Source organism: Eulemur rufifrons, chromosome 7, assembly GCF_041146395.1.
Source record: "Eulemur rufifrons isolate Redbay chromosome 7, OSU_ERuf_1, whole genome shotgun sequence".
NCBI classification, from domain to species: domain Eukaryota; kingdom Metazoa; phylum Chordata; class Mammalia; order Primates; family Lemuridae; genus Eulemur; species Eulemur rufifrons.
The window spans coordinates 256,680,553-256,699,929 of NC_090989.1; positions in this window are offsets into that span (position 1 = coordinate 256,680,553).

The window sequence follows — 19,377 nt, forward strand, 5'->3', positions numbered from 1 at the left end:
AGAAGCATTAAACATGCTTTGCTCAGGCCTCCAGCCCTATTTCTCTGCTGTTCCGTTGGCTGTGCTGGACTCCATAAGTTGGCTTCATAAGACGGTTACAAACACTTTCATTGCTTTTATCCAGGGAAAAGAAAGTTCTACTTCAGAGAACCATCTAACAAAAGTACTAAGGTTCACTCTGATGAACACCCTAAACAAGTCACAATGGCCAGGGTTGATGATGTGCTGTGGCTGCCTTGGGTCTATGTTCTCCATCTCTGGAACAATTTGTGAGCAAAACATTCTAGCAAGAAGGGTAAAAGTACCTGGTTTGATTAGACCAGTGGCTTTTAGCTGGAACTGCAAACTAGCATCACCTGGTGATCTGTTTATACACTACCAATTCTCAGGCCACATCCCAGATCAATTAATTTCTAGGGGTGTTGTCCCAGTGTCTATAATCTTATTAAACTCCCCAAGTAGGTGAAATGTCCATCAGGGTTAGAAACACTGACTTACACTTACCAGATCCCACTCCTGGAGTTAGAAGTGAGATCAACCCCACCCACAACACACTTTACTCCTCCAGGGTGAAGCAGAATGGATGGGATGAATGAGGGAGGGGTCTCCATGCTTTCTGTAGCATTTACCATGTTTTGTTGTAGCTGCTTGTTTTATAATTGTGCCTCTTCCCCTCCAGATCCTAAACTCCATAAAGATATAAACTGTGTCCCTATTACTCACTATTGCACCTAGCAAGTACCAGCATCCATTGAAACTTTTTGATGAATGAATGAAACTCAGGCTCTATAGGGATGGCCTTTCAAACAAGCCCTATCCTTCTTTAAAAGAGACAGACTTCTACAGATTAATCTCTCGGTGTTCATTGTCACTCTCAGCTCAAACTCCCAGGGATTCTCCTCTACCTGAATCATAAACTTCAGCTCCTTTACTGTGTGTTGAAGGTCCTCTGCAGTTTATCTTTTATCTACCTCTCCACTCTCATCTCTGAGGATTACCTGCACTTAGAAGACCTCATTTTCACTGAATTCCTCTCTAATGCATCCTACCTATAAGAGGCTCACTTTTATTTTATTTTTTGCCAACATCAAGAATGGCTATAAAATAACCCGATTTTCATTAAAAAATTGAACTAATGCTCTATGCAAAATGTTTTGGATAGCATGGAGGATAAAAAATAACAATTAACACTTTTGCAGCTCCTGCAGGTCCTTAGCATGTTATGCGTTACATATTAACCCATTTAATCATTCCAATAACCTTAGGAGATGAGTATAATTGTTATCCCTAGTTTCTCAGATGAGAAACTGAGGCACAGGGAGACTATGTGACTTATCCAAAACCACACAGTTAGTAAGTGGCAGATCCAGGATTTAAGTCCAAATTGTCTGACGCCAGAATCCAGGCACTTAACCACTATAACCTTGACAGGCATTAAGAGAGCAGATGAGCTGTTGTGACAATTGAGGTTGAACTAAGACAATGGCAGTGGAAATAAGGAGAAAGGGTCATCCATGTCTTCACAGAGAGGTATTATAATTGCAAAGGAAAGGTGAGCAGTGAAACCTCAACAATATCATGGCTTACAGCTGTTTAATGAAAATGAACCCAAATGCCATATTATAGGACAAGAGAGAAATCTTGGCAGAGTATAGGTACTCTTAACAGAGGAGCTCTTATAAAAAGATATTCTTATGATCAGAAGATTAATAATATCTAGGGGGCTACCCAGAAAGGGCTTGAATGTGAGGGTGGCCAGAGGTCAAAGTCATGCAAGAATCTGAGGACTGTAGTCCCACATCCATTGTCTACACCTGAGTCAGGCTGAGGCTCAAAAAATGAAAAATTCAAAAACAGAATCAAGGTCTCACAGGCTCAGCCCATGTGGCATGCATCCTCTTGAGAGAGGCCCCTGGATTTCAGAAGTCTAGAAATGTGTGTAGAGAAATAAGGCAAAACACAGCAGGTGATGCCAGCTGGAACCTTCTCTGTTTTATTCATGGCTCATTGGCAGACGGCTGGTTCCCAGGAGGTGGCTGAATCTCACAAGGTTCAGATGTTAGAGGAAACAAATAACTAATTGTGCTGAACCTCAGCTTGGATTCATTCTGGGGTGTGGACAAGCGTTTGTGTCTCCAGAGATTGCAGTGAAGTGAAAAGCATCTATTAGCCAGCTTGGTGATCTGAATTGAACAGAATAATTGAATTGTGGCCAAATCTGTGGGTGACTTGATGTCCTGTGTGAGCCAGGATGCTCCTGAGAAATTGTGGTAATTGTCAACCGTGGTCTACACTGGAAAGATAAGGCATGTCCACATTTTCCCCTGGAAACACATTATGCATCTGTCTGAATTAAGTTTGCTTAAATTCTTGTAGGACCTATGTGTATTTTCATGTTCTATATTATTTTGCCCAGATAAGTAACAATTCTACTACCTGCTGTGTCAAAGAACACTTCCCTTTTATGTTTTAAAACTAGCCATTGCGTCAAGCCCTGCCCCTGTGTTCTAGTTCAATTCAGAGGCCAGAAACAGAATGGTTTCCAAGTGCTATTTGCAAGATCTTATGCTCATAGTTGGACAGCTGAAGGCAGAAGAATGAAAAGGCTGGTCCTTGCCTTCAAGTAGCTCTCAAATCATTGGGGATACAAACACACTTTACATAATAGAAATCTATAACCACGATGTAATGAAAATGACAAAACATCTCCAAGGATGATTTAATTCATTAGATTGTGGGGAGGCTTCCTAGAGGAGGCAATTCTCAGCTTGACCTTGAAAGTGGAGTAAGATTTCAACAGGAAGAGAAAAGCGTAGTTTGAACCCTCCAGGATTCCTTTAGAAATAAGGTGTGATATGAATTAAAAAATAAAATAAGCATTCAATAAGTTGTAGTATTTATAGAGAGTCCATATAAAGACATCCAGGAGGTAGTGAGGGGGACTGTAAGTATAGACATGGAAGCCACATGCCTACGGAGATGAGCAAAGCCAAGGGGTATATATGACATGAGGGGAGAAGAGAGTCAGGAGAGAAATTTGCTCAAGGAGCCTTGGGGAATACCAGAATCTAAGATAGAGACAAAAGTGGAGCCAGTAACATGGGCTAAGTGATCAACTTATCAACATATGAACAGAGAAGGGCTTCTGAAAACTATATCATGTAGGATCAAGACTGAGAAGAGGCCATAGGATTTGACTTTTAGAAACCTTTGTCAGTTTTCATAATAGTGGTTTCAGTGTACTAGTGAGTTTGGAAGCCTAATTGAAATTGGTTAAGAAATGAAAGGGAGGTGTGGGGGTATTGGGAGCTCTTCTTTTTCAATAGGTAGGATGAAGAGATAATGACATCGTCAATAGAAAACTGGATGAAGAAAAGGATTTTCCTCATAGCAATGGTTAGACACTATGGAAATTAGTTAAATCAAGTGATTTCTCACCCTTTGGGGGTTTACAGTCCAAGAGAGAATTACAACAGAGAGTGCCAAGATAGGTAAGTTACACAAATGCGTATGTTATTCATGGACATTATGTGTGAGTTATGGGTTTATGATTTGAGTAGGTATAGCGGTTGTTTGTTTGTTTGTTTGTTTTCTTTGCCTGGCTCTTCTCAGGAAGAGCATACCTCTTCATTTGGTGTTTGGTGAACTACATCTATTCTAATAACATGGTTCCAGCAGGGACTGCCAATCTTAGTGCTCATACCTACTATAGGCACACATACATGCAATTACTGGACAAGGTGATGGGCCTGTAGCCAAACTAAGCCCAGCAGAGTCCTCACTAGGATTTTTCAAACAGGAGCTAAAGGAAGACATGGAGTGTCTTTCAAAGGCAAAGTTGGAACATGAGCCTGGAAGCTGCTAGTAGCTATGTTCTGAGCCTAATGGAAAAAATCAAGGGTAAGAGAATAAATCCAACACAGAATGAGAAGCAAAGACAGTAGATAAAGAGAAAGAAAGTGGCCCACAGATATCTGAGTCCCAGATTCTAGGGGTCCCAAAGGCCCACCTCTGTCCCTGCCCATCTTGCAGTTTCATGAGCCTTCCATTAAATTTCTCTTCTCTTCTAAACTAGATGGGCTCCTATCACGTGCAATCAAAAGAGTACTGACTATTATAGGATTGGTAAAGAGTGAAGAAGAACTTTTAGAAGTCACACTTCGAGATTTCCAACTGATGGAAATAATTTCAAGATTTTGTTTTTAGTTGACAATTCTATAGTGAGTTGGAGTTGAGACAACATAGTAGTGAGAGAATATGTCTTGGTAGAAAACACAGAGATAATATTAAGTATTTAACTCTCACTAGAAGGCACTCCGTAAATGTTTGAGCAGCAGACTAGAGTGGGTTTCTGTACCTGGACTTTGGAGCCAGACTGCCTGGAATAGAAGCCTGGGACCTACCAGCTGTGGGACCTCTGGCAGATTTTCTTTTTTGTTGTGGTGAAATACACATATCATAAAAATTACCATTTTAAATTACTCTATTATCCATTTTATTTATCCATTCATCAGCTGATAGACATTTAGATTATTTCTACATTTTGGCTGTTGTGAATAGTATTGCTATTAAGAATTATGTACAAGATTCTGTGTGAACATCTGTTTTCAAATCTTTGGTGTATATACACTGGAGCAGAATTGCTTTGTGATATAGTAAATGTATGTTTAACTTCCAGAGAAGCCACCAATATGTTTTCCACGATGCTGCACCATTTTATAATCCCATCAGCAATGTAAAAGGATTCCAATTTCTCTATATCCTTGCCAACACTTGTTATTTTCTGGTTTCTTGGTTGTTACTGCTGTTATTGTTTTGTTGTTGTTGTTTTTTATAGCTATCCTGGTGGGTGTGTAGTGGTAATTCATGTGGGTTTTTTGATTTGCATTTCCCTAATGATTAATGAGTTGAGCACCTTTCCTTGTGCTTGTTGGCCATTTGTATATCTTCTCCTGAGAAATATTTATTCAAGTCCTTTGTCTATTTTTAATTAGGTGATTGTCTTGTTGAAGTATAAGTATTCTTTATATATTTTTGATTCTAGACTCTTATCAGATATATAATTTGAAAATATTTTCTCCCATGCTGTGGGTTGTCTTTTCTTTCTTGATAGTATCCTTTGATGAACAACATTTTAAATTTTCAAGAAGTTCTATTTATCTATTTTTTTTCTTTTGTTACTTGTGCTTTTGTTATATCTAAGATGCCATTGCCAATTTTAGGGTCATGAAGACTTTCACCTATGTTTTCTTCTAAGAGTTTTATGGTTTTAGCTCTTATATTTTGATCTTTGTTCCATTTTGAGTTTTTCTATATGGTATGAAGTAAGGGTATTGGGAAAGTTTTTAACCTCTCTGTACTTCATTTTCTAATCTATAAAATGAAGAAAATAGTAGCAACTGCCTCATGGAATTTTGAGAGGATTAGATAAATTAAGATGTATAAAGTGCTTAGAATGACACCTAACATATACAATAAGTAAATACTCATTAGTGTTAATTATTATTTGTGGTTGTTGATTGATTGTGGTATGAGAAGAATATCTGAATAAGAATTCATTAAAGAGTCTGGAGGAGAAGTGAAGAATAAATATTATTCACCTCTCTCAGTGAGACAGAAGACATGTATTGTGTTTTTCTTTTAGGAAGTTAGCCAGTATTACCACTACAGTGATAGAGGTATAAAGCTCTTAAAGAAAACGAAATGCTAGTCCTTTTCCATGCTAGACTAGTCAGAATATACCTGGAATCTTGTGCCTATTTCTGAGCACAGTTACAAAGAGATTTGGAAACCCCAGGTCAAAGCTGGTAGAGGAAGAGAGAATTAAGAAGCTTCAAAATGATGAAGTTTGGAAAACTGCTAACACAGTTGAGAAAAAAGGCAAATTTTCTGTGATGCTGATGAAGCTGAAGCTTCAGGGCTCTTCTGTTGCATGAACTCCTGCAGGAGTACAATGTAATATTCAACTTAATTTTGTATTCATAATTGTGTGTTCTTTTTCTTAAGGGGAACCCCCAAATTACATGCACTTTGAGACCAGCAAACCCTGGATCACCACTGACTGAGAATAAATAAAACTGCCACCATCCTAAAACATCATAAGCTGATGCAGAAAATAATCGATTCCTTACCACTGTAGGTGGTTGATCCAACGCTGGACTCACATAAAAGAATGACTTAGAAGGGAAGGCATCTGGCACTCAGCAGAGAATAGAGTCAAGGATCTGTAAGTGCCCTCCCAACATTATGGTTCTAACTTTTAAAAGTCACACCCCTTTTCAAAGAAACAATTCGCAAGGAATTTTTACTTCTATTCTTAAATCCAGTAGTTCTTAATCATTAAGGTAAATACATATGCACATACATAGTAGAGATCTCGTTACACATGACCGTGACATATTACTTAAACATGAAAAAAATGTAGATATATTTCAAAGTTACAAGTTCTAAGGCTGATTCTACCACCACCCTACTATTGTTCAGTTTCATTCTACTTTTCAAGGAATCTGATTCTTAGTCTATTAAATAGAAGCAAACAAACAAAAAATAATCACTTCCGGTCTCCAGCAGATTTATTTCTAATTTTTAAAACAAAATGTTTAATAAACATAGATTGTATCCATTATAGTATTTCTAAGGTTTTTGGTTCAATTGTTCTGTTAGCTTTATGAAATTAGTTGAAACGTTTACTATCATTTATTATGGAACAGTTTATACATAGGAATTAACCACTCACTGAACATTGTTAAAAGATTGCTTGTAAATCCATCTAGTGTAGGGCCTTTCTGGGAGCTAGTTATTTAGCAATTTTTATAATTTCTTCAGTGGTTACTGAATATTCAAGTTTTCTATTCAAGGTAATTTTGGTAATAGATCTTTTCCTAGGAAATCATTCATTTTATGCAGACTTTTAAAAACCTTGACATGGTATTCTTTAATAATTGTTTTAATAATCTGCATTTCTAATTTTTTCTTTTCTTTGAATACACTTGCCAAAAAGTCATCTTTATTTATTGTTTCTCAAAAGACAGACAGCTCTTTAATTCATTGAGCAATTCTACAGTTTTTCCATTTTATAATTTATGACTGCTATTTTCAAATCTTAACTTTTCTCAAATTTGAGTATATCACTTAATAGATGTCCAAGAAATTTGTCAGTGGCCAAGTAGAGATGTAAATTGAGTCATAGGTGTAGTTGCTACATACATGTGATTTTAGCCATGCATGGCTAAAATCTGTTGTCACCTCAGATGAATTATTTGCATTAATAGCCCAACATGGGGTTAAATTTTAGCTTTAAAATGATTTCTGCATTTTCATTTTTAAAAATGATCTAAAATATCATGCCATGTGGCTTCAATGAAATGAAAATTTTGTGTATGCAGATGATTTTCTGTCTTACACAAGACAATACAATTAAAGGTAGTAGAAATTGACAGATTTCTCAGATAGACAATAGAGCTCCCAAAGCTAGGAATAGGAATGTAACCAATTCTGGCTGAGTTTTTAGAGATGTTATTGTGATCCAGCTATATGTACTTCAATTAGGAAAAAAAATATATTAGTTCAACCTGGTAGAAAAAAACAAGTGAATCTCTTTAATATGCTTTCAAATTAAACTGTCAATACTAAAAATGAGAAGTAGTTATGGTCATATGAACAGGAATGAAAAGCAGTACATTACCATGATGTTATACAAACTGGTGATTCCAAAAAGATATGCTGAAAGGTTTTCATGCTTTGAGTGTGAAGAAGGCTGAAACTAAAAATTTGATTGCAATATTGAAAAAGAAGAAAGTAATATGTAATTGCATTGATAAATATATACAATACTGTATTTCTTTGCAGATGACATGGTGGTATCTGTAGAAAATTCTAAAGCAATCTACCAACAAAACTACCAGAGGTAGTACATGAATTTAGCAAGGTCACAGTATACTAAGTAAATATACAGATATTGACTGCATTTGCATATACTAGCAATTGGGAAATTATATCCCAAAACAAGATACCAAGTAAACACACAAAATCAATTATATTTTTGTATGCTAGCAATTGGAAAGTTTCAACAATGTATAATGTTAACAAAAGATGTGCAAGACCTCTCTCTACATCGAATACTGAAAAATATAGAGAAATTTTAAAAGAGCTAAAAGTATGGAAAGATAAATCATGATCATGGGTTAGATGACTCAATATTGTTAAGATGACAATTATCTCCAAATTGATATGTAGATTTAATGTACTTCTAATCAAAACACAGGACTTTTCTTTTCAAGAAATGGACAAGCTGGCCGGGCGCGGTGGCTCACGCCTGTAATCCTAGCACTCTGGGAGGCCGAGGCGGGTGGATTGCTCAAGGTCAGGAGTTCGAGACCAGCCTGAGCGAGACCCCGTCTCTACTAAAAATAGAAAGACATTATATGGACACCTAAAAATCTATATAGAAAAAATTAGCCGGGCATAGTGGCGCATGCCTGTAGTCCCAGCTACTCGGGAGGCTGAGGCAGTAGGATCGCTTGAGCTCAGGAGTTTGAGGTTGCTGTGAGCTAAGCTGACGCCACGGCACTCACTCTAGCCTGGGCAACAAAGTGAGACTCTGTCTCAACAAAAAAAAAAAAAAAAAAAAAAAAAAAAAAAAAAAAGAAATGGACAAGCTGATTCTAAAATTTATATGGAATTACAATAAACTAGAATAGCCAAAATAACCTTGAAAAAGTAGAACAAAAAGAAAAATTATGATACCTGATATTAAGACGCACTATAAAGCTACAGTAATCAACACTTGTATGTGGCATTGGTATAAGGACAGACAAAAAGATCAGTCATAAACAGATCTGTACATTGAGGTCAAGTGATTTTCAACAAAGGTGCCAAGGTAAATTGCTGGGGAAAGGAATACCCTTTCAACAAGTGGTGAAAAAAACTACTAGATAAAAGCAATAAACAAATTGAACTTCAACCCCCTACCTCACACCAAATATAAAAATTAATATATAAAAACAGACAATACATCTAAAAGTGGAAAGCAAAATAAAGCTTCTAGAATAAAATATATAATATATTCACAACTTTGGTATAGGCAAACATATAGTACACAAAAAGCACTAACCATAAAATATTGTATTACCAAACTGGACTTTAAGACAATAAAAATTTCTGCCTATCAAAGGACACCATAAAATAAAAATGTAAGCCGTATATTATAGATATATCTAGAGTATATAAAAGAGCTCCTATAAATCAGTAATAAAATACATACAGGCACATCTCATTGCATCTCATTTTACTTTATTATGCTTCACAGATACTGTGTTTTTCACAAATTGAAGGTTGTGGCAACTCTGTGTCAAGTAAGTCTGTTGGCACCATTTTTCCAACAGCATGTGCTTACGACATGTCTCTGTGTTATATTTTGGCAATTCTTACAGTTATTTCAAATTTTTTCATTCTTATTATATCTTTTATGGTGATCTGTGATCAGTGATCTTTGCTGTTACTACAGTAATTGTTTTGGGTCACCACAAACCACGCTCATACAAGATGGCAAACTTAATCAACAAATTCTGTATGCATTCTGATTGCTCTGTTGGTCAGCTGTTCCCCACCTCTCTCCCTCTCCTTTGGTCTCCTTGTTCCCTGAGACACAATATTGAACAAAAATATTAAAATTAGGACAATTAATAACCCTACGATGGCCTCTAAGTGTTCAAGTGAAAGAAAGTCACATGTCTCTCCCTTTAAGTCAAAAGCTAAATGATTAAGCTTGGTAAGGAAGGCATGTCAAAAGCCAAGATAGGCCAAAAGCTAGGCCTACTAAACTACTACTTGACTACTAAACAGTTAGTCAAGTTGTGAATGCAAAGAAAAAGTTCTTGAAGGAAATTAAAAATGCTATTCCAGTGAACATTCAAATGATAAGAAAGAAAAACAACCTTATTGCTGACATAGAGAAAGTTTAAGTGATCTGGATGGAAAACTGAATCAGCCACAATATTCCCTTAAGTCACAGCCTAAGCCCGAGGGCCCAGACTCTCTATGAAGGCTGAGAGAGGCAGGGAAACTGCAGAAGAGAGTTTGAAGCTAGCAGAGGTTGGTTCATAAGGTTTAAGGAAAGAAACTATCTTCATAACAAAAAAGTGCAAGGTGAAGCAGCAAGTGCCAATGCAGAAGCTGCAGCAAGATACACAGAAAACCTAGCTAAGATCATTGACAAAGGTAGCTATACTAAACAATAGATTTTCAGTATACACAAAACAGCTTTATATTGATTGAAAGAAGTGGTCATCTAGGACTTTTATAGTTAGAGAAGTCAATGTCTGGCTTCAATGCTTCAAAGGACAGGCTGACTCTCTTGTTAGGGGCTACTGCTGCTGGTGCCTTTAAATTGAAACCAGTACTCATTTACCATCTTGAAAATCCTAGGGCCGTTAAGAATTATGGTAATCTACTCTGCTTATGCTCTATAAATGGAAAAACAAAGCCAAGATGACAGTACATCTGGTTACTGAATATTTTAAGTCCACTGTTGAGACCTACTGCTCAGAAAAGATTCCTTTCAAGATATTACTGATCACTGACAATGCTCAAGAGCTCGGATGGAGATGTACAAGGAGATTAATGTTGTTTCTATGCCTCCTAACAGAGCCATTCTGCAGCCTATGGATCATGGAATAATTTCAACTTTCAAGTTGTCTTATTTAAGAAATACATTTTGTAAGGCTATACCTGTCATAGATAGTGATCCCTCTAATGAATCTGGGCAAAGTAAAAACAAAACATTCTGCAAAGAACCCTCCATTCTAGACACCATATTAAGAACATTTGTGATTCATGACAGGAAGTCAAAATATCAGCATTAACAGGAGTTTAGAAGTTGATTCTAACCCTCATAGATGACTTTGAGGGGTTCAAGACTTCTGTGGAAGAAGCAACTGCAGATGTAGTGGAAATAGCAAGAGAACTAAAATTAAAAGTGGAACCTAAAGATGTGACTGAATTGCTCCAATTTCATGATAAAACTTGAACGGACAAGGAGTTGCTTTTTATGGATGAGCAAAAAAAGTGGTTTCTTGAGATGGAATCTACTCCTGGTGAAGATACTGTGAACACTGTTGAACTTACAACAAAGGATTTAGAATATCCCATAAATTTAGTGGATAAAGCAGCATCAGGATTTAAGAGGACTGACTCTAATTTTGAAAGAACTTCTACTGTGGATAAAATGCTATCAAACATCATTGCATGCTACAGAGAAAACTTCTATGAAAGAAAGAGTCAATCAATGCAGCAAACTTCATTGTTGTCTTATTTTAATAAATTGCCCAACATTTACAACCTTTAGTGACCATCTGATCAGTCAGCAGCCACCAACATCCAAGCAAGACCCTCCAGCAGTAAAAAGATTATGACTCACTGAAAGCTCAGATGACCATTAGCATTTTTTAGCAATAAAATATTTTTTAATTAAGGTATGTATATTTTTTAGACATAATGCTACTTCATACTAAATAGACTACAATATAGGTTAAACATATCATTTTTTTAGAGACAGGATCTTGCTGTGTTGCCCAGGATGGACTCAAACTCCTGGGCTCAAGTGATCCTCCCACCACAGCCTCCTGAGTAACTGAGACTAGAGGCATGTGTCAGTCACTGCACTTGGCTAAACATAACTTTTATATGCATTGGGAAACCAAAAATATTGTGTGACTCTTTTTTTTTGCAATATTTGATTTATTGCAGTGGTCTGAAATTGAATCTGCAATATCTCCAAGGTAGGCCTATAAATAAAAATTGGGATTTAAAGATATATGATAGCCAATAAGCACATGAAAATGTGTTCAACGTCATCATCAAGGAAAATGTAAGTTAAAAAGGCAATGGCTTACCATGACACACCTACTAGAATTAGATTTTTTTAAAGTAAATAGCAAATGTTGGCAAAGACAGGGAGTAGCTAAAATTCTCATTCACTGCTGGTGCAATTTAACAATTAAGTTTGAAGACTCTGTCCATTTTTTATAAAGTTAAATATAAACCACAGGTGCATACATTGCCAAAATACCTCAAATTATACCTAATATTTTATTGCATGTGTAAATTGCAATTGTGCCTCAAATTATACTTATATTTTATTGTATGTACAGTATACCTCAATACAGTTTGTTTCAAGTAATACTTGGCTAAATCTTTCTACCCAAAAAAGCCTGAGTTTAGAAAATTTAGAAACATTGTTTTAAGCAGTTTCCTGTCTAAACTTATACTCTTAATTTCATGTTTGCCACAGGAATTATTTAGGAGAGTGGTTTTTTTAAAATTCTCAAATGGTTGAATTTTTGTTATTTAAATACAATTGTTAATTTCTAGTTTTAATGTATAGTAGTCAAGAATGAAATCTGTATAATTTCTGCCATTGGTATCTACAAAGATTTTTCTTTTGGAGGTAATTTGCAAAGGTTCAATTAACAGTTAAAGAAAAAAAATGTGACCTTTATATACAAATAGAGATAAAAGATATAAAGAATAGAAAATATAAAAGAGTAGAAATGAAAATAGAAAAGATTGTTTTTTATATATTTGAAGCATAATCTGTCAATTAATTTTTCTTTATATATATATTTTTAATTTATTCAGGATATAATGGGGGTACAAACATTTTGGTTACATGTAATCTGCTTGCCCCGCCCAAGTCAGGGCTACAAGCATGTCCCTTCCCCATATAGTGTGTTCCATTTTTCCCTACATATCTCAAAGGAATGTTATTTGGTCTACCTGAAAATATTTTCATTTGGAATTGTACCCTTATTAAAATAAAATGATTCTTTTTCATTTTAAACTCCTTGTATCACATTGCTTTAGGTATATTTCCTACAAATAGAACTTAGTTAAATTTCATAAGTTTTTAAAAAAAATAATATGAGAATTTGTGCCTTTTAATATGCAGTTTATCTCAATTATTTACCATTACAACTCCCATATCAAATCTTTTTTTCTTTCATTTTGTTTTCTGTTTGTATATTTTCTTACTATTCTTGTTTTGTAGCTTTTTTTAGATGGACTAGTTCTTTTTTTATGGTAGCTATTTATATTTTGGTTTTCAAAGAAGATTTTCTCCAGATAAAGGATTTTATGACTAAAATAATTTTATTAACACAGATTTGGACATATCCTTATTTTAATCGGTTTCAGACCTAAGGACAATGCTTTTCTAGCACAATTTCTCCCTTCTTACGCTTTTCCTTCAAGTAATTGTTTTCAAGGAGGATACATAGCACTGAATCCTTGTATATTTGAAATGTCTTTTTGTTATTCCACAAGTTAAAGATGACTAGGCTGGGTATAAAAGCAGTAAGTTACAACTTTGGTTCTGACAACTATGTATATGCTATTTCATTTTCTTCTAAATTTGAGCTTTCAGAGTTAAAGCCAGAGAATAGCCAGATTTTTGTTATATTTTAAGGTGGTCTGTTTCTTCTGCTTAGATCCTTATGCAAGTTTTTCTTATCATTATGAATTAAAATCGTTGCCAGGATACATCATTGTGTGTGCCTTTGTTCATTGATTTGTCTGGAACACAATGATTTTTTTCAATCTGGGTTTTAATTCTGCTCATGAATCATTGCTTCTGCTCTTTAATCTTTGCTTTCATTCTGTTTAAGTATTTTCTTCAGGAATACTAATTATCCATATATTTACTCTCTGCCCTTTAATATTGATATCTTTTGTATTCTATGGAGGAGGCAAAATAGTTCCCTGAAATCCTCTAGTTTCTAGATCCTCCACTAAGTCATTTCAGAGTTGTGCTCTCCCTCTGTGTTTTCTAGATACTCTCTTCCCCTGCAGTAAAATCTTTTTCACAGACTCCATGTGGCTTTTCTCCCTCCTTATTTAACTTGAAACAATTTGAAATCTATTCAAATTTGGTATTTATCAGGAAAAGAGAGCTGAAGTACCCTTGGCTATACTCTATCTATTAGATGTGCACAGCATCTGGTCCAAAGCCCAGTTTTCTACACGACTTCATCTAATGCACCTCTCTTCTGCTGAGTTTCCATCTTGCTTCATGAACACTGTCTGATTTCCTGAGACTGTGCACCTGCAGTGTACATAAAAATCTATGACTCCCAGCATGTTGTTACCAGGGTTTGTCATTGTTGTTTTGTTGTCGTTGCTATTGTTATTGTTATTGTTGAGGTGGTGGTGGTGGTGGTGATAGGGGTGTTTTGGTTTCCAACTCAATCTATAAGAGATTTACCTGCAAGATATTGTCTTCTGAAAACGCAACATGTCTCCACAAGTCCCCTCACTTATGGCCAAAATTGACCAATCATCATTCAAGTTGCTTTCTGAAAATTTTAATTTCTCTGGATATAAAATTATATGACAACACTCCTAACCTCACAAATCAACCCACATAGGTAAAAGCCCACATGCCTAGTTTCTTATCAGTGCCTACCCCGAATCTCTTAGCCTGAACATGGACAGAAAATGGAGAGGACATAGTACCTTCCATCCTCATTTCAAAGGGTTTCTGCGTCATATAGTAAAGTTGGCCAGTGTGCCATAGAAAGAGATCTAGGTAGGTTTGTCTCAATCTTGCTTTTTATAATTACTATAGATTCTTACCCAATTTTGAAATCATGCTGGCCATGGCTTTTATTTTTGTGTTTCAATTGTTATCTTTTGTTCTTTGCCTTTATAGGCATTTTAGTAGGAAAGTTGAGAAAGACTTCATGGGGGGCTGCTAGCCAGGTTCCATTTTTAGCTGGAACTCCTATAGCTTCTTCATGAATAATTAAAACATGTCTGGGGAGGCAATTGAGCTACTAGATCAATGCTAGAGATTATTCCCTAAAGAAGAGAGCTATTTGGGCATCTCAGTGTAAAAAGAGAGAAAATATTACTTTTCAGGAGGGAAATAAAATTCCTAGCAACTGACTAAGATTCCTAATAGAAATGATGACAAAGGATGGTATTCCTAAAATAAAAGGCTTATGCAGAGAGCTCAAGTTGCTCTCCACCCAAGCAGAATTAAGAGTACCATTCCGCAGATTTGGGATTAATGTCACCACATCAAGTCCCAGCTATAATGCAGGCAATAATGTTTTGTAAAAAAGAACACCATGTGGCGGCCTTGCTAATCTTCTGGATGAGAATCAGTTGGAAGTTGGCAACACATATTGACATGCCTTGGACTAAAAGGAGTTCTTAACATGACACTGCGGTTTTTAGGGCTACTCAGAATTAATATGAGATATATGGTCAAATATAGTGTGGAATATGGGCAACTATAAACTGGTTGACTACTAAGCACTTAAGTCAAATGAAATTTCCAAACGTTGGAACAGTTCAAACAAAAGCCTAGAGGTAATTGGAGACCACGGTAGTTGATGTTGATTTGGATGGAGAATAGGAAAAATGCTGCTAGATGAGGGTCCATTTAAGGTTGAATTTTGCCATAATTTTTGAAAAGGATTTAGGTCCAAGTTCTTTAGTTAAAGAACAGAAATGGAGAAATGGGTAGAGATATCATTCTGGGAGCTGAAACTGCTTCCACCAGGAATAAAGTGTTCCTCCATGAGAAATACGAGCTCTCCGTGTTTAGTGCCCTAAATAAAGGAGGTCCAATCACCTTTCTGAGGTCAATGTTAATATCTCCAACCTTCCAAGAGTTGAACAGCTCCAAGTTCTTCACCAGCCAAATTAGCAGAAATTTAACAAGGAAGAGCCTGCCTTCAACGTGCTAAAGAAAGGCCAAAACTATAGCCTGATTTAACCTAATTTCCCAAGTAAGAAGAACCATAAAGCAGGATAGGAACAGGGATACAGAAAAGGGATGGGTACTGAGCAGCTAAGACTAGGATAGGATCAGGAGGTGGGCAAAATATTTTTAAAAGCAAAACCTCAGTACTCTGGCAACACATGACAGGGAAGCATCTTGTTTGAACTAGTCTGCCCTGCCCTTTCAATAGGAGGGGCCCTCCTAATCCTTGGATAAATTTATTTTAGAACTGAAAGAGAATTTAGAGATTATCTAATCCAGCCCCTCCCTTGAGGACACTTAGGCCCTGAGAGATTAAAAGGTTTCCAAGGCTCACATGGTAAGTTAGTTGCAGAAGTGGAATTATAACCCAAAATCTCCTGATGCTCATTGTGATGTTCTCTCCACTATACCAATCTCTTTCTTGCTCCTTTTGTGGAAATTCTAAGGGAAGAGGCATGATATAGTGGAAAGAGAACTACATCGATGCTAAGTTTTGAGTTCTAGTCTTCCCCTTTCCTCATTTGAGTGATAGAATCCTAGAAGCCAAGACTTCATTTAGTTCAGCCTGCTACCCTAGGTAAGAGACCCCTACATAACTGCAATGAACAACTAGGTGGGTGCCAGGCTTTCATGAACCCCTCTCAGGTATAGATATCTCACTACCTCAGAGGAGCTGATATGACTTGAAGGCAGCTCTTCTTGATGACCTGAAATCGGCCTCCCTGAAATTTCTATTCTGATCTCCAAGAAGGAGCCTTCATCTCTTCCATATCGTGGCCCTGTTCATTTAGTTCCATAAACAATCACTCAAAGCCCATACCTGCTAGGGTCCACTCTACATTTTGGAGCTATAAACTTGACATTGCAGAACACAGAATCTAGTCAGGAAGATGATCCTTAATCCCTATTAAATACAATAATACATGCATACAATTGCCAGGCATATATTAATACTCCATAAATGTTAGACATTATTCTTATTAACTATTTTATATCTCTTTCATCATCTTGTGTCCAACCTAAATCTCCACTTCCTTTAAGCATGCAACATAGAATGTGGCCTCTACATCAGAGTTTGGCAAACTTTTTCTTAAAAGGCCCAGACGATAAATACTTTAGGTTGTGCAAGCCATACAGTGTCTGTCACAACAACTCAACTCTGCATATCTAGCATGAAAGTGTCTGTAGAGAATATGTAAATGAAAGGGTGTGCCTGTGTTCCAATAAAACTTTATTTATAAAAAACAGACATTGGTTGGACCCATGGGCTCTAGTATGCCAACCTCTGCTCTAGATGCTTCACTATCCTCACCACCCTCCTTCAGTTAATCAATGGCTTTTTAAAATGTGTCACCAAAAACTAAACACTTTGCTCTAAGATGGCAGGCCCAGCATAAAGTACAATAGGATTATAAATACCATTAATAAGCTATTCTAAGCCTAATACCATGAATAAGTACTCTACCATAAATACCATGAATAGATACTCTAAGGCTAATACTATGAATAGGATACTATAAGGCTCAAGATGGTTATATTTTTAAGTAAGAAGAGTACTTACATTAATTTGTTTTTAGTTTAAAATGTGCTTTCAGAAATACTATCTCATTTAATTTTATTTGCTGTATCCCATTATTGGTTTATATTAATTTTGAGGTCACCTAGAGATCCTGATTCCTGAGAGTAAGGATGAGGTACCTTATTAAAATGAGGACAGTAAATAAAGGTCAGCAGTTTAGAACAATGAGAAATCTCCAACTCCCTTTCTCCTAATCAGCTTTAAAAATTCAGAGAGGGAGACTTAAATCTACTACCCTCCACTAGGTCGAGAGATTAAATGATTCCACTCTAGGAAAATACACAGGCCTTACAAAAAAAAAAAAATACTGGCATTTAAGATCCCCAACTAATGAGCTGGGTGGACAGTGAAGTCCACCTCATTGGTTGTTAAACTCTGCCATGAATACATAGCTTTCAATCAGCTTTTTAGTGCCTCATTTTTAAACAGGAACAGGCAGCCAAGGATCACCAGGAATTTCAGAAAAACCTCCAATATTTAAAACAGAGACCAACATAAACACACAAAAAAGGAAGAGGAAGAAGCCCAAAGAACTAGAAACAGCACAAGAAATTTAAAAAGAAATCCTCCCTCCCTCATAGAACTATAACTAGCTATAACTAGTATCTTCAGAGAGATTTTTCTAAAAACCTATTAGACTCATTAAACAAGAATATGATGCCATGGGGTGTGCGGGGGGTGGGGGGAGGGAAGGAATATTTAGATATTCAGAGACTATGAAAAATCTTAGTATTTAAAAATATAATAAAAGAAAAAAGTAAATAGAAAAGCTAGAAGACAGAGGGAGATCAAAGATGGCGGAGTGGTGGTGACGGCCTGAATCTGCGCTCCCGGGAAGGAAGGCATCGATCCGGACCTGCCACAACGCTAGAAGACCGCTCCCACACAGGAACAGCGGTGTGAATCCACGGAGAATCAGCGTGGGACAAACAGAGCGAGTGAGGTCTGAGGTGAACGAAAATTGGGAACGCGGGACAGACACTAGCCAGCGGAGCGCGGGTCGGATACACCCGCCCCCAGCCGGGGTGGGTGCAGCCTCTCGGGAAAGCGGCTTGCCCTCCGCTCCCAATTGAACAGAGCCCTGACCCAGGCCAGCGCAGAATCACTGAGGGATACGTGGCGCATTGCAGACAGGAGGCTTTTTTTGAGAAATTACCTTAGAACCTGGGGGATCTCAGCTGAGATAGCGCTTGGCGAGGAGGGACGGATCTGCCCCAGGGCAGAAAAACACAAAAGACTCCCGGACAGCAAATAGCGTCGTACCCCGTGCTGCCTTTTTCGGCAGTTCTCCAGCCGGTCACCCCCGGTGCGTGTTCTTGCTGGCCAGCCCCTGGGCAGTGGCGGTCTCTCCCTGCCGGGGAGCCGGTCCCCTCCAGCCCCGGAGCTTGGCAGGCGCCATCTTGAAAGCGAGAGCGAAACGGCTCGGGAGCCAAAAAGTACCCAGCGGCTCTTTCTGCCGGTGCTGCATTTTTCGGCGGTTCTCCAGCCGGTCACCCCCGGTGCGTGTCCTTGCTGGCCAGCCCCTGGGCAGTGGCGGTCTCTGCCTGCCGGGGAGCCGGCCCCCTCCGGCCCCGGAGCTCGGCAGGCGCCATCTTGAAAGCGAAGGCAAAACCGCTCGGGAGCCAAAAAGTGCCCAGCGGCTCTTTCTGCCCGTGCTGCCTTTTTCGGCGGTTCTCCAGCCGGTGACCACCTGGTGCGCGTCCTTGCTCGCCAGCCCCCGGGCAGTGGTGGTCTCTGCCTGCCGAGGAGCCGGTCTCCTCCAGCCCCGGAGCTCTGCAGGCGCCATCTTGAAAGCGAGGACGAAACCGCTCGGGAGCCATAAAGTGCCGAGCGGCTCTCTTTGCCCGGCGCCCTCCGCTGGTCTCTGAACCAACGCCAGGAGTACGGGATATGCCAGGGCCGCGCTCGCGGTGAAGGGGCAGAGCTGCGCTAAGGCAAAAAAAAAAAAAAAAAAACACGAACAAGAAGAATAGGCTCGCCGAACTGTATATTTTATTCTTGGTAAATTTCTTCTGGGTTTTGTTTGTTTGTT